Below are 10556 nucleotides of genomic sequence, written 5' to 3'. Positions count from 1 at the left end.
ACCTTGAATTCAGAGCCTATTTCCTTACGCAACTCTTTAATGATGCAGTGCTTCATAGCACTATTTCGCACGTAGTTCACACATTCAACTACAATCTTTAATACTTATGCCAGTTTTGGAGGCAAGGTTTTTGTTGCCAACGCATGCCTCTGCAGAACACAGTGCGTATCAATGATGTGTGGTGCATCGAATTTAACCAGCGCTCCAAAACCACAGTGTCGTCCCAGCATGGCTGGAGCTCCGTCCGAATAAACTGCAGAAACCATATTCCACGAAAGATCGTGGTCTCTGAAAATCAGATCTGCAACTACTTGAGATGTCAGCGCTCATGTCGTCTATTCTGCTGCCGATAGTGTCATTTGAAAGAGGAATTAGGGATAACTTATCTTCAGCAGCTTTTCCCAGCATGATATTCGCCATCTTCAACACAGCTGGTTTTACAAGTGTTTCACCAATGGGGTGTGGTTTGCCCTGCTTTGCAATAGGGGTGGGAATCACCAGAGGTCCCACGATTCGATACTATCATGATACTTGAGTCACGATTTGATATTATCACGATACTGCGATATATTGAGTATTGCGATATATTGTGATTTATTACCTTTTTCCAACTGCAAATTGTCCCCAAAGCAAATCTTTGTCAACATATTTGATCTAATATCATCTCACTTCAATCATTTTTATTGCAGCAAAATGTGATTGTCAAGCAGACAAACTGCACCTGACAAACTGAACTGCTGTATTACTGTTTGTATTACAGTCTACATAGTCGCGTCATTTGCGCCGGAGAGGGGGCGGGGCTTATCTCTGTGCAAACAGTTTTCCGCCATCCACCATGGAAATAACCACTAGTTCTGCTTTATACTTGTTGTGGAAATCCCCAAAATGCCGGAACATCAAACGCCCTCGTGTCTGGGTTCATAATATTATCCGTAGGCGCACACAGCTCGGTGAATTTCACCGACTTCTCCAGGAAGTGCGTCTGAATGACGGCCCGCAATGCATGCCGGTTAGATGTGTGTCCGACTTGGTCCCGACGTCTCTTGCTCTGACGCCATGCACACGTGGTCAACGACAATCCCACAAGAGCAAGCCGGCCGTCAATTTCATAGCCAGGCACCACAGTAGCTCTCCCCCGACTGCCTGGCCCAGTGCATGATGGGAAACGCCACATCAGAGAGCTGATTGGCTCTTAGATCTAACAGCAAACAGGTACGCAACTTCGTACGACGCTGTGAGAATCGGTTTGTCGATGGGTACAAAGCCGAGAACAGGCAGAGTAGCCTTTTCATCAGGAAGTGTTCTTTTAGTTTTGCCGGTGCTAGACTAGAATTATTTAACTTGGCATTGCAAATCATGCATTGAGGACACTGACTCCCATCACGTTCCTTTTATACACGTGAATCCATATTGTACATATTTATCCAACCACTTTCTTTTTTTGCTCGACATAGTTAGTATGAAGAGATTGAAACATTGATACGGACCCCGTTGCCGGCGACAGGAAGTAACATGCACAACTAAAATTACCGTAACTCTGTGAAGATTCACGCAAGTAACGTAATTCCAACGAATTCTGAACGCTAAGAAGCTTTCCAATGGTGTGCGACACATTGCAGTCCATTACGGTACTGGTAAAGAAACAGCGCCGAGCTTGCCTGTGGGGGAGGGGTGTTGGTGAGCATAGCTGCAGAGCTGCAGCTGAGAGACTTTGATTGGCCTTTGAGTAGCCTTTTAGAGGCATTTTCTTTATAAATAACATGTTGGTTGTAAATAATAGTATTAGGATAGTTTCTAAGAGTTCTGCCATACTGTGTGTCTTGACCTCTGCCGAACCCCTGAGAGTGACTCAACGAACCCCTGGGGTTCGATCGAACCCAGCTTAAGAACCACTGGCTTAGAGATATAAAATGAGTACAGTGAAAAACTCAATGGTTTATGATAAAATTAAGGATTCCTGTCCGAAACAGAATCACACCTTCTAAGAAGGATGTTTTAAATGTATTCATAGTGTAAAACTAAACAGTGGCGGTGGATGTTAATGACTGTTGAACGGTGCTTTGCTTTAAATGTTGCTGCCACAAGGAATTGTGGGATGGCATTATCTCCTTTCCTGTCATAACGAGTGGCCCAGTGTATCCCAGGAGATAAGAAAGCATTGAAGCACCTTTCCTTAGCATTTACAGGATTCGGCCAGCTCTTATCATGGCTGCCACTTTAAATGCTTCGGGGTCTTTTCACTCAGTTAGTAACCTTCCTAAGCTAAAACGACTATTTGACCGCAGCCTTGTTGTTTCCTATTTTTGGTCCTGGTTGACTAGGGTTGCAGTCGAATAGTCTTCACTAAGAACGTTCCCAACTGAGTGAAATAATCAGGAAGAAGTGGCAGCCATGATAAGACCTGGTCAAATTCTCTGAATGCTAAGGAAAGGTACTTCAATGCTTCCTTTCTTACCTCCTTTAGCATTGGATTCACTGGAAAATCCTATATGAAAGGAAAGTAGTTAATGCCATCTCACAATTCCTTTTGGCAGCAACGTTGACAGCGATGCACCATTTCTCTATATTCCTTTGAATTCCAACCTTTTGTATAGCATGCATGAAACTGCTTGGGAAGAATGCACAGGGAGAAGTATCAAAGATGCACATTTAATGGTCCATCTTCTGATCATTGCCATCGCAAAATTACATATCCTAGTGTAAGTCTTTTAACACTGCAGTTGTCTTTTCAGAAATCCATATGAATTGCCTTTCACATCTTTACTTGAAGTCGAGGAGAAAGTGTTTAGGAAAAGACTGTTCCAGTCAGAATGACAGCCATAGACACTTTCGGATACTTTCTAACCGTGATTTAGGAAATAACACACGAGGAGTGTTGGTAGAACAGCACAGCTGGTCCTGGTCTTAAGGATTTTGACTGCGGTAGGAAGGCCACATTTTTGCTTGAAAGTTCAGCTGTTCACTTCCTGCTGCTTTATAAAGTTTGTAATACTCTGCTGCGCTTCGTCCTTTGGGTATAGAGCTCAGTGTGAACACACTGAGAGGGGACCGGCAGGGATCTTGATGGATCTTAATTAAGCATAGTTTCATTCAGGCTCAATTTAGGTTTTGGTACGTGTGCATTTTGAATGAAACCCCATACTGTATAATGACAAAGGTAGACTGATAGAAAAGTAGTAGAGTAGGAAATCACTCTCGGAAATTAATCCCGGCCAATCACGGATGGGAACAATACAAACTGGCAATAAGGATGGCATTTTTTTTTTTTTTTACTTGATTCATTTGTGTTTGGGACAAAGTATCCTTAATGTAGACTTTGGAAAAATGACAGAATTGTCATCTAGTAACCAACAGTTACAAAGAGGTCACAAATATCAGCCGTCTGGGTCCTAAAGAGGTCACTCCCTTTTGTTGACGGGTATCTTCTTTCTGCAGGACAGTAGGTTAAAGCTGGTCCTGCTGACCATTTGCCACGCCAGGAGGAACCTCTCCCGGACTCTCATTGATAACTCGATAATGAGCGCTCACTGGAGATGAGTAAGATTGATGGTGTTTTGCCCTTGAGGGCCATTGTCATCCCTCATGGGGTGAGAGAGAGCTCTTCACCAGCACTTTGTGGGTGACACCATGCGCCGTGAGAAAGAAGTATTCCTAAACTGGCTGCTGTCCTAAACAAGTTGTTGAACTATACTGATTGTACAAATTAGAAAATAAATGAGAAATATCAATTTTTGTTTTGTAAAAACATTAATAGACATGTGATGTAATTCTAAAAATGTTATAATAATGTCCTTTTCTTAACTGCTGGTAAATTCTGATAGGTGATATATAAATACTGTGAAAGTAACGAAATGCTCAATCCACAGAGAAATACACACAGCCCGTATTCAAAAACTTTGCATTTCAAACAATGTTGTGATGTCACTAGGGCTGAACGATTCATTGACATTTTATGGAAATCACAATATAACCTACTGGAATTTTCTAATAATTTATTAAAGGCAAAAATGTGTGTCAAAATACCATTTGAAATTATATATTGCTGTGCTGCATAGATGTCCTGGCCTACACATACACATATTATATGGACATAAGAAAACATCTTGGCTTGGAACAAATCCTGCTAAAATCAAATTCTAATCATATTAACATATTAGCATGTCAATGAAAATGAGGATATTAATGGTAAAATTGTCCTCTATTCCTTGCAATATCAGTAAAAAGTATTGCACTTTTTATTCCTCTGAGCCAGTGACAGCCGAGGCTATCTTTCTATACAGACAGACTGAAAGTCCGGGTAGGACTCTCTGGCGCAGCACTTAACTGGTTTGAATCCTACTTGAAGGACCGACAATACTTTGTGTCGGTAGCTAATTACACATCAGAGCTGACTAGGATGACATGTGGTGTTCCCCAAGGCTCAATACTGGGGCCTCTTCCGTTCAACATCTACATGCTTCCAAGGACGAATGATTGAAAGTGAGCGCTCAGCTTCAATCACTGATGTTAAAAACCTCAAACTAAGCCAGAAATCTAGGTGTAGTTATGGATTCAGACCTCAACCTGAACAGCCATATCAAGACAATTACGAAATCAGCCTACTATCGCCTGAAGAATATATCAAGGGTTAGAGGACTTATGTCTCAACAGGATCTGGAGAAACTTGTCCATGCATTTATCTTCAGTAGACTTGACTACTATAACGGTGTGTTCACAGGCCTCTGTAAAAAGTAAATCAGAAAGCTGCAGCTGATTCAGAACGCTGCAGCTCGAGTCCTTACTAAGACCAGGAAAGTGGATCACATCACTCTAGTTCTGAGGTCTTTGCACTGGCTTCCTGTCAAACAAAGAATTGACTTTAAAATCCTGCTGCTGGTTTATAAAGCACTGAATGGTTTAGGGCCTAAGTATGTTTGTGATCTGCTGCTACCTTATGAACCATCCCGGCCCCTCAGGTCGTCTGGGACGGGTCTACTTTCTGTTCCAAGAGTCAGAACTAAACATGGAGAAGCAGCGTTCAGCTTTTTTGCTCCACATATCTGGAACAAGGTTCCTGAAAGCTGCAGGTCTGCTGAGACCCTCAGCTTCTTTAAGTCCAGATTGAAGACTTTTCTGTTTGCTGTTGCCTTTAATTGAACCAGATTCAATTGCTGCATCTCACTACTGCATTTTATTTCTTAAACTGCACTGCAACTTTTATTCAATTTTTATTTTTATTTAAATTTTTGACTGTTTTAATGTTTTCTTAACTGTTTTAAATCTTGTTTTCTCTGCGTTATGTTTTGATGCTTTTAATGGTTTTATGTGAAGCACTTTGAATCGCCTTGTTAAATAAACTTGCCTTACAACCTCTACCTTAGATCAGATGTTGATCCCTAAAATCACCACCACCATTAACACTGCAAAGTCTATCAGACCTTAAATTAGAAGTTGCTTAAAGTTCTTTAACAGTTCCATCCTGTAACATACAAATGAAAATATACAGCAGGCTAAATGTTCTGATCATAATGATTACCTGATCAATATTTTAGCATAAATCTAACATAGACATGTGGGTTTGGGACTAGAAATGTTCCTGTTTATAATAAGTACATTAATAACTGGTTGTTAATTTTATGCAAGGGGGATCATGGTTTGTTTTGATCACCGGCATCGAGTGAGAAAACAATTGCAGCTCCGTGGGTTCATCACAGCACATTCAGGCCTCTGATATTTCAGAGCCATAGATTCTAACTTGCATAAACCTCCGTCAGATAAAGGATCAATGAGTAAAGCAGAATAGACTAGCATATTCAAGAAACCTTCTTCCTCTGCATTCTCTCTGCTTTTAGGGGAGAAAGAGGGGGGGTGGCAGGTTAACAAGAATTTTGCTTACAAGGGGAATAACAAACGCCCTCAAATCGCCTGCTGGTTATAATCTATGGATTAGTTTTTCTCACTTATTAAGATCCTCATAGGCTGCTGAGTACAAACTTCCATTATTTAGAAACATAAACAGACAATAATTTTACAGAGCAGTTCACGTAACATAAGTCAACGAAGGGATTACAGCTAGAGAATAAATATAGCAAAATCTTGCATGATGTTGTTGGCTGATTAAGTGCAGTACCTTTTTTACGCTTGATGTTGTGTAATTGCCTCTAAGTGGGACACTGAAACAAGTGACTTTTCCTGACATTCCCTGCATAAGGAAAACGCTGTAGGACGGTGTTCGGCACCTCTCTAGCACGAGTCTCTGTAACCATGTACATGTGAAGCAGGGTGCTGCTGCTGCTGCTGCTGCAAAACAGCTTACCTGCTGACTTTCAAAGTAAAGCATGTCATGTGTAAGCATCAGCGACGTAATATTAAACACTCAGGCTGTGCTCTTGGGAAAGCTGGGCAGCCTCCCAGGACCGAGTATATTCCTCTCTGACAGCTCCGGGAATGAGTTGCTGGTCGGGCAATGAGACCGTGCATCCCACCTGTCAACGGGGAGCTTATGAAGTCCACTCCTTTCGCCCACTATAGTCCAGCTCTTGCCAATTCGAGGCTGAGCGATGAGAGTCAGGATTACACATGCAGACCAGTGTTCCCTTTGTGCTGATGAGCATGGTTAGATAGACATTTGAAAATCATCGTGTTCCCTGGAACAGGTTTAAATGTAATAATTGGTCTGATCTCATTCAGACACACTGTCATCCATTTTGGCCTTTGTTTTAATAGATACATGCTTCTTTATGTCTGTCAAAGTCTGGCTCAGCACACTTGTCTCTTCCTCTCTGTTTGAGATGAAGAATGAAAAAGTGTTTGGTCTCTCTTTTTTTTTTCCGCAGTTCAAAATGTGACTAATATGCCAAGTGGTAAACCATCTAGGAGAAGAAACACTCGGTTCCCTACACAGCAGTTTGCATCAGCCCTTAACGCTGATGGTATTTCTGCAAATGTTTTTGTGCAAACAGGCGGCCATTTATGTTTCCACTGACGGATACATCGTTGTAGTGAATTATTATGCTGTGTCTAGAAATGGAACGAGCAATGCTGAGTAATCTGTATCGAAACAAACTCAAAATATCATATACTGAAACAATGGGGTCGGAAGCACCATAATACACACAGGAAAGCAGTCCCTTTGTGTTTTCTCATATTTTCCACTGCTGGCTGAAGAAAGTTGTTGATATTTCTAGCTAATGGAGCTATTGGAGGGGGAAATTAAACCTGATAATACTTTTACCTCTTTAATTTCTATATTATAAGACACTCTGAGACATAATTTTGGTTAAGGTAAATCCTGAAAAGAAATTACTGGTACACACAAAGCATTTAAATAATTTAAAATGTTTAAGCTAAATTGATTTTATGAGCCTATATGCATAACCTGATTTACAAACTGTTTAGCTCTGTTGATGTTATATGTATTATAGGTAAAGACACAAGTATTATTTGATGGCAGATGTCTCAGAAATCAGTTCCAAGGCAAATTTCATTCAGTTCAAATTATTTACTATACCTTTTGCTTTTAAGCGAGTCTTCACATCTAAATGTAAACAGTTCATGTAGATTAGGAAAACTGCAAAATTAGTAATTATTAAAAATACAGTTAAAGCTACTATGACACATTTCTGTTTCCTAATCTTCCTCAATGAATCTGTGCCACTCTGTTCACATTCAACATATCCATGTTAGAGAGAGAACGTCTTTGCAGCCTGTGTGTAATTGTCAGTGCTGATTTTTCCTGTGTAGAGGTCATATTTGGCTGGGAGGCCCAGGGGATTGTGGGTGATCGAGCTGTTACTTCCACTATGGTTAGGAAGCTTATCAGTGAAGTGTTAAAATACAACTAGTGCTACAACTACTATATCCAGTGATATTCCTGTTACTACAACTAATACTTCTATGACTTACATTATACCACCACTACTACCTCTACTAATACTATGTACTTAAAGTATATAGTAGTGCCAAGGCAGTTTGCAATATGAGTTTTTTTTTTTTTTTAACTAAGCATAATTTAATTCAGAATAGATTAATTTAACCGGATTTCCATCCAGATGTTATGTCTAACACTTGTGCAAAAGTTGCTACACGTCCTGTCTTGACAGTTAATCGTAAACAGTTTTTTTTCTCTTGGTAAAGTCAGCTCCGAATATGCTGAACATAGGATAAAGTGAAGAGGAATATGGAGAGAAGATGCAACTGAGCAGTTGATTATGATCCAGAAACCTTCAGTTGAACAAAGCCATAAAAGGTTAAACAACAGAGCGTTTGTGCCACACAGTCTTTGAAGGGTTACTAATGAGGGTTAGTAATGAGCAAACTGAGTGGGCTCTTTAGTGTCACTCACAGTCTGAACAAAATCTTATTGGATGTTATTGCCAGTATTTACACTATTTGCTCTATTTCCCTGCAACTGCTGCAACTGTTGTAACACAATATACAGTGAGCTGTTTGGCTTTAAGCCTAGAGACTTGTCATATAGAAAATACCTCACATATCTTAAGAGTAAGATTGTCTCTGTGAAACCTTAAACCAACAAATTAAACTCCACAAATGGGCCGACTTTTGGATGGGAGGTATTGAGCCAAACACTTAAATAAGATATTGTGCAGCCAAGTCCAGAGGAGATATTGCACTCTTGATCTTTCATTTTCTGAGTCGTATTTCTGAATCCTTTCATGTGGCCTCCAGTCCATTTTATGAACAGAAGAAATGTTTTAACTCATCCTCATCTATGTTTTCTTCTCTAACAGGAAGAGTAGTTAACACATAAACAAACATAAACAACACTATCAAGCAAAGGTGGACCTAATCTTTAGTATTCCAATCCACTGATTGTTGATTTCAGGCTAGTATCCTATGAATAACCTTCGTAGTAGATGATTCTTTAATGTATTATGAGTTTGTGTCACTATAGTTTTCTGTTTCAGTTGCCAGCGTTTCTTATTTTTTTTCCATCTGACTTTACACAAGAGAGGAATGTGGTGAAGTTTATCTTTTATTATCTAAGTTTGCAGTCTAGGTGAATATTGTAATTTTCGTTGTATTGCATAGTTTACCCCACATTGTAGACATGATTAAGTGTGTCTGCATTTTTCATTTCTGAAGGCAACGTAGCGCAGCACAGTTAATCAACGTTTATCGCACGTTTCGGTCTGGTTCGGTGCTGCTAGATGACACTGGCTGGCTTAATTCTATGTCAGTCCGAATGATGAATGATCTCACCAAGCATACATGTGCAAAGCATTTCCACGTGCCGAAAACATGTCTACAAAGCTGTGACAAATAAGTGAACTACGACAGATGTACAACGATCTGTCAATACCCATAACGTGGAGGGGATGGGAATCCCAGAATGTCAGTATGTGAGTATGCACAATAGCGGAGCCCTGAACCTGGCTGATCTAAAAGCCTTTACAAGGTGAAAAGGATCTTTTGCTTTGGTTTGCTGGTCTGTATGGACGAATCGCAACGGCTCTCATTGTCCCTTACCACCCATGTACAACTTCTGGGTATAGAATCTAACAAACACAGCCCAGTTCCCAAAGCGCACTTTGATGCTATCATAACAAGTGAGCACTATATATAATTAAACTTGCAAAGACTCTTCGTCCAGTTGGGGCAGTGTAACCAAGCTGTAAACCCAATACTTTCACCTCATCACTGGCAAGAAAACATTGTCTGTTTACACATCAGCAATAATAGTATTGACCTTTTTAAAGCCCTGCATTTAAAATGTTACTCAAAGCTACACTGAAGTTTTATTTTGTGTTGATTTTGGCAGTCTGTGTGTACAGAAGTGGTAGTGTCTCTCCGAGCACCGGATTTCCTTTAGAAAACCTTTTATTTTACTGCAGCAGGCGTTAACCGGCGGCCGAGCTCAGTCTTGGTTCTGGTTCTCCCACAAGCTGTCAGACCATTGTAGTGAGTAAAGTAAAATATTTCCCTCTGAAATGTAGTGGAGCAGAAATAGAAAGTTGCATGAAAAGAAGATATATAACACAAGGCAGTCCAAGTACAACACATGTGTATTTAAGTACAGCAATTGAGTAAATGTACATTTTAGTTATTTCTCGCGGAAAACAGCTTCCCGCTGCGGCTGCAAGTGACATTATGAGAAAGACAGAATGACAGTAGATGAAAACAGGAAGATCAAAACAATGAGCTGAAAGAGTAATCATTATAATACTAATAATTATCTGTGGGTTTGTCATTATGAGAGACCCCTTTTGCATACAGCTATAGTCATGTGATGAATACTTGTATATACTTAGCCTCAGTTTTCACATTGTTTAGTTATGCTGACATGTAAAGGAATTTAATGGAAAAGGTGTTGAAATGTTGGTTACATTATGTGTTTACTTCAGCCCTTTTATCATCTCCACAGTGAAATGTTGCTTTGTTATTATCTTCTTTTTTTAATCTATGTGTTTAGTTTGTCTAAAATCACACTGCAATATCACCCCACTATATATATGTATATTAGGAGCTTCTTTATTAGATAGTTGACAACCTGTTGTGTCGGCAGGGGGATCACAACACACTTGATTCCTTTTAACTTGAGATACGTATGATGGTCT

Source organism: Taurulus bubalis (assembly GCF_910589615.1).
Source record: "Taurulus bubalis genome assembly, chromosome: 11".
In the NCBI taxonomy this organism is placed as follows: domain Eukaryota; kingdom Metazoa; phylum Chordata; class Actinopteri; order Perciformes; family Cottidae; genus Taurulus; species Taurulus bubalis.
This window is presented reverse-complemented; position numbering follows the sequence as displayed.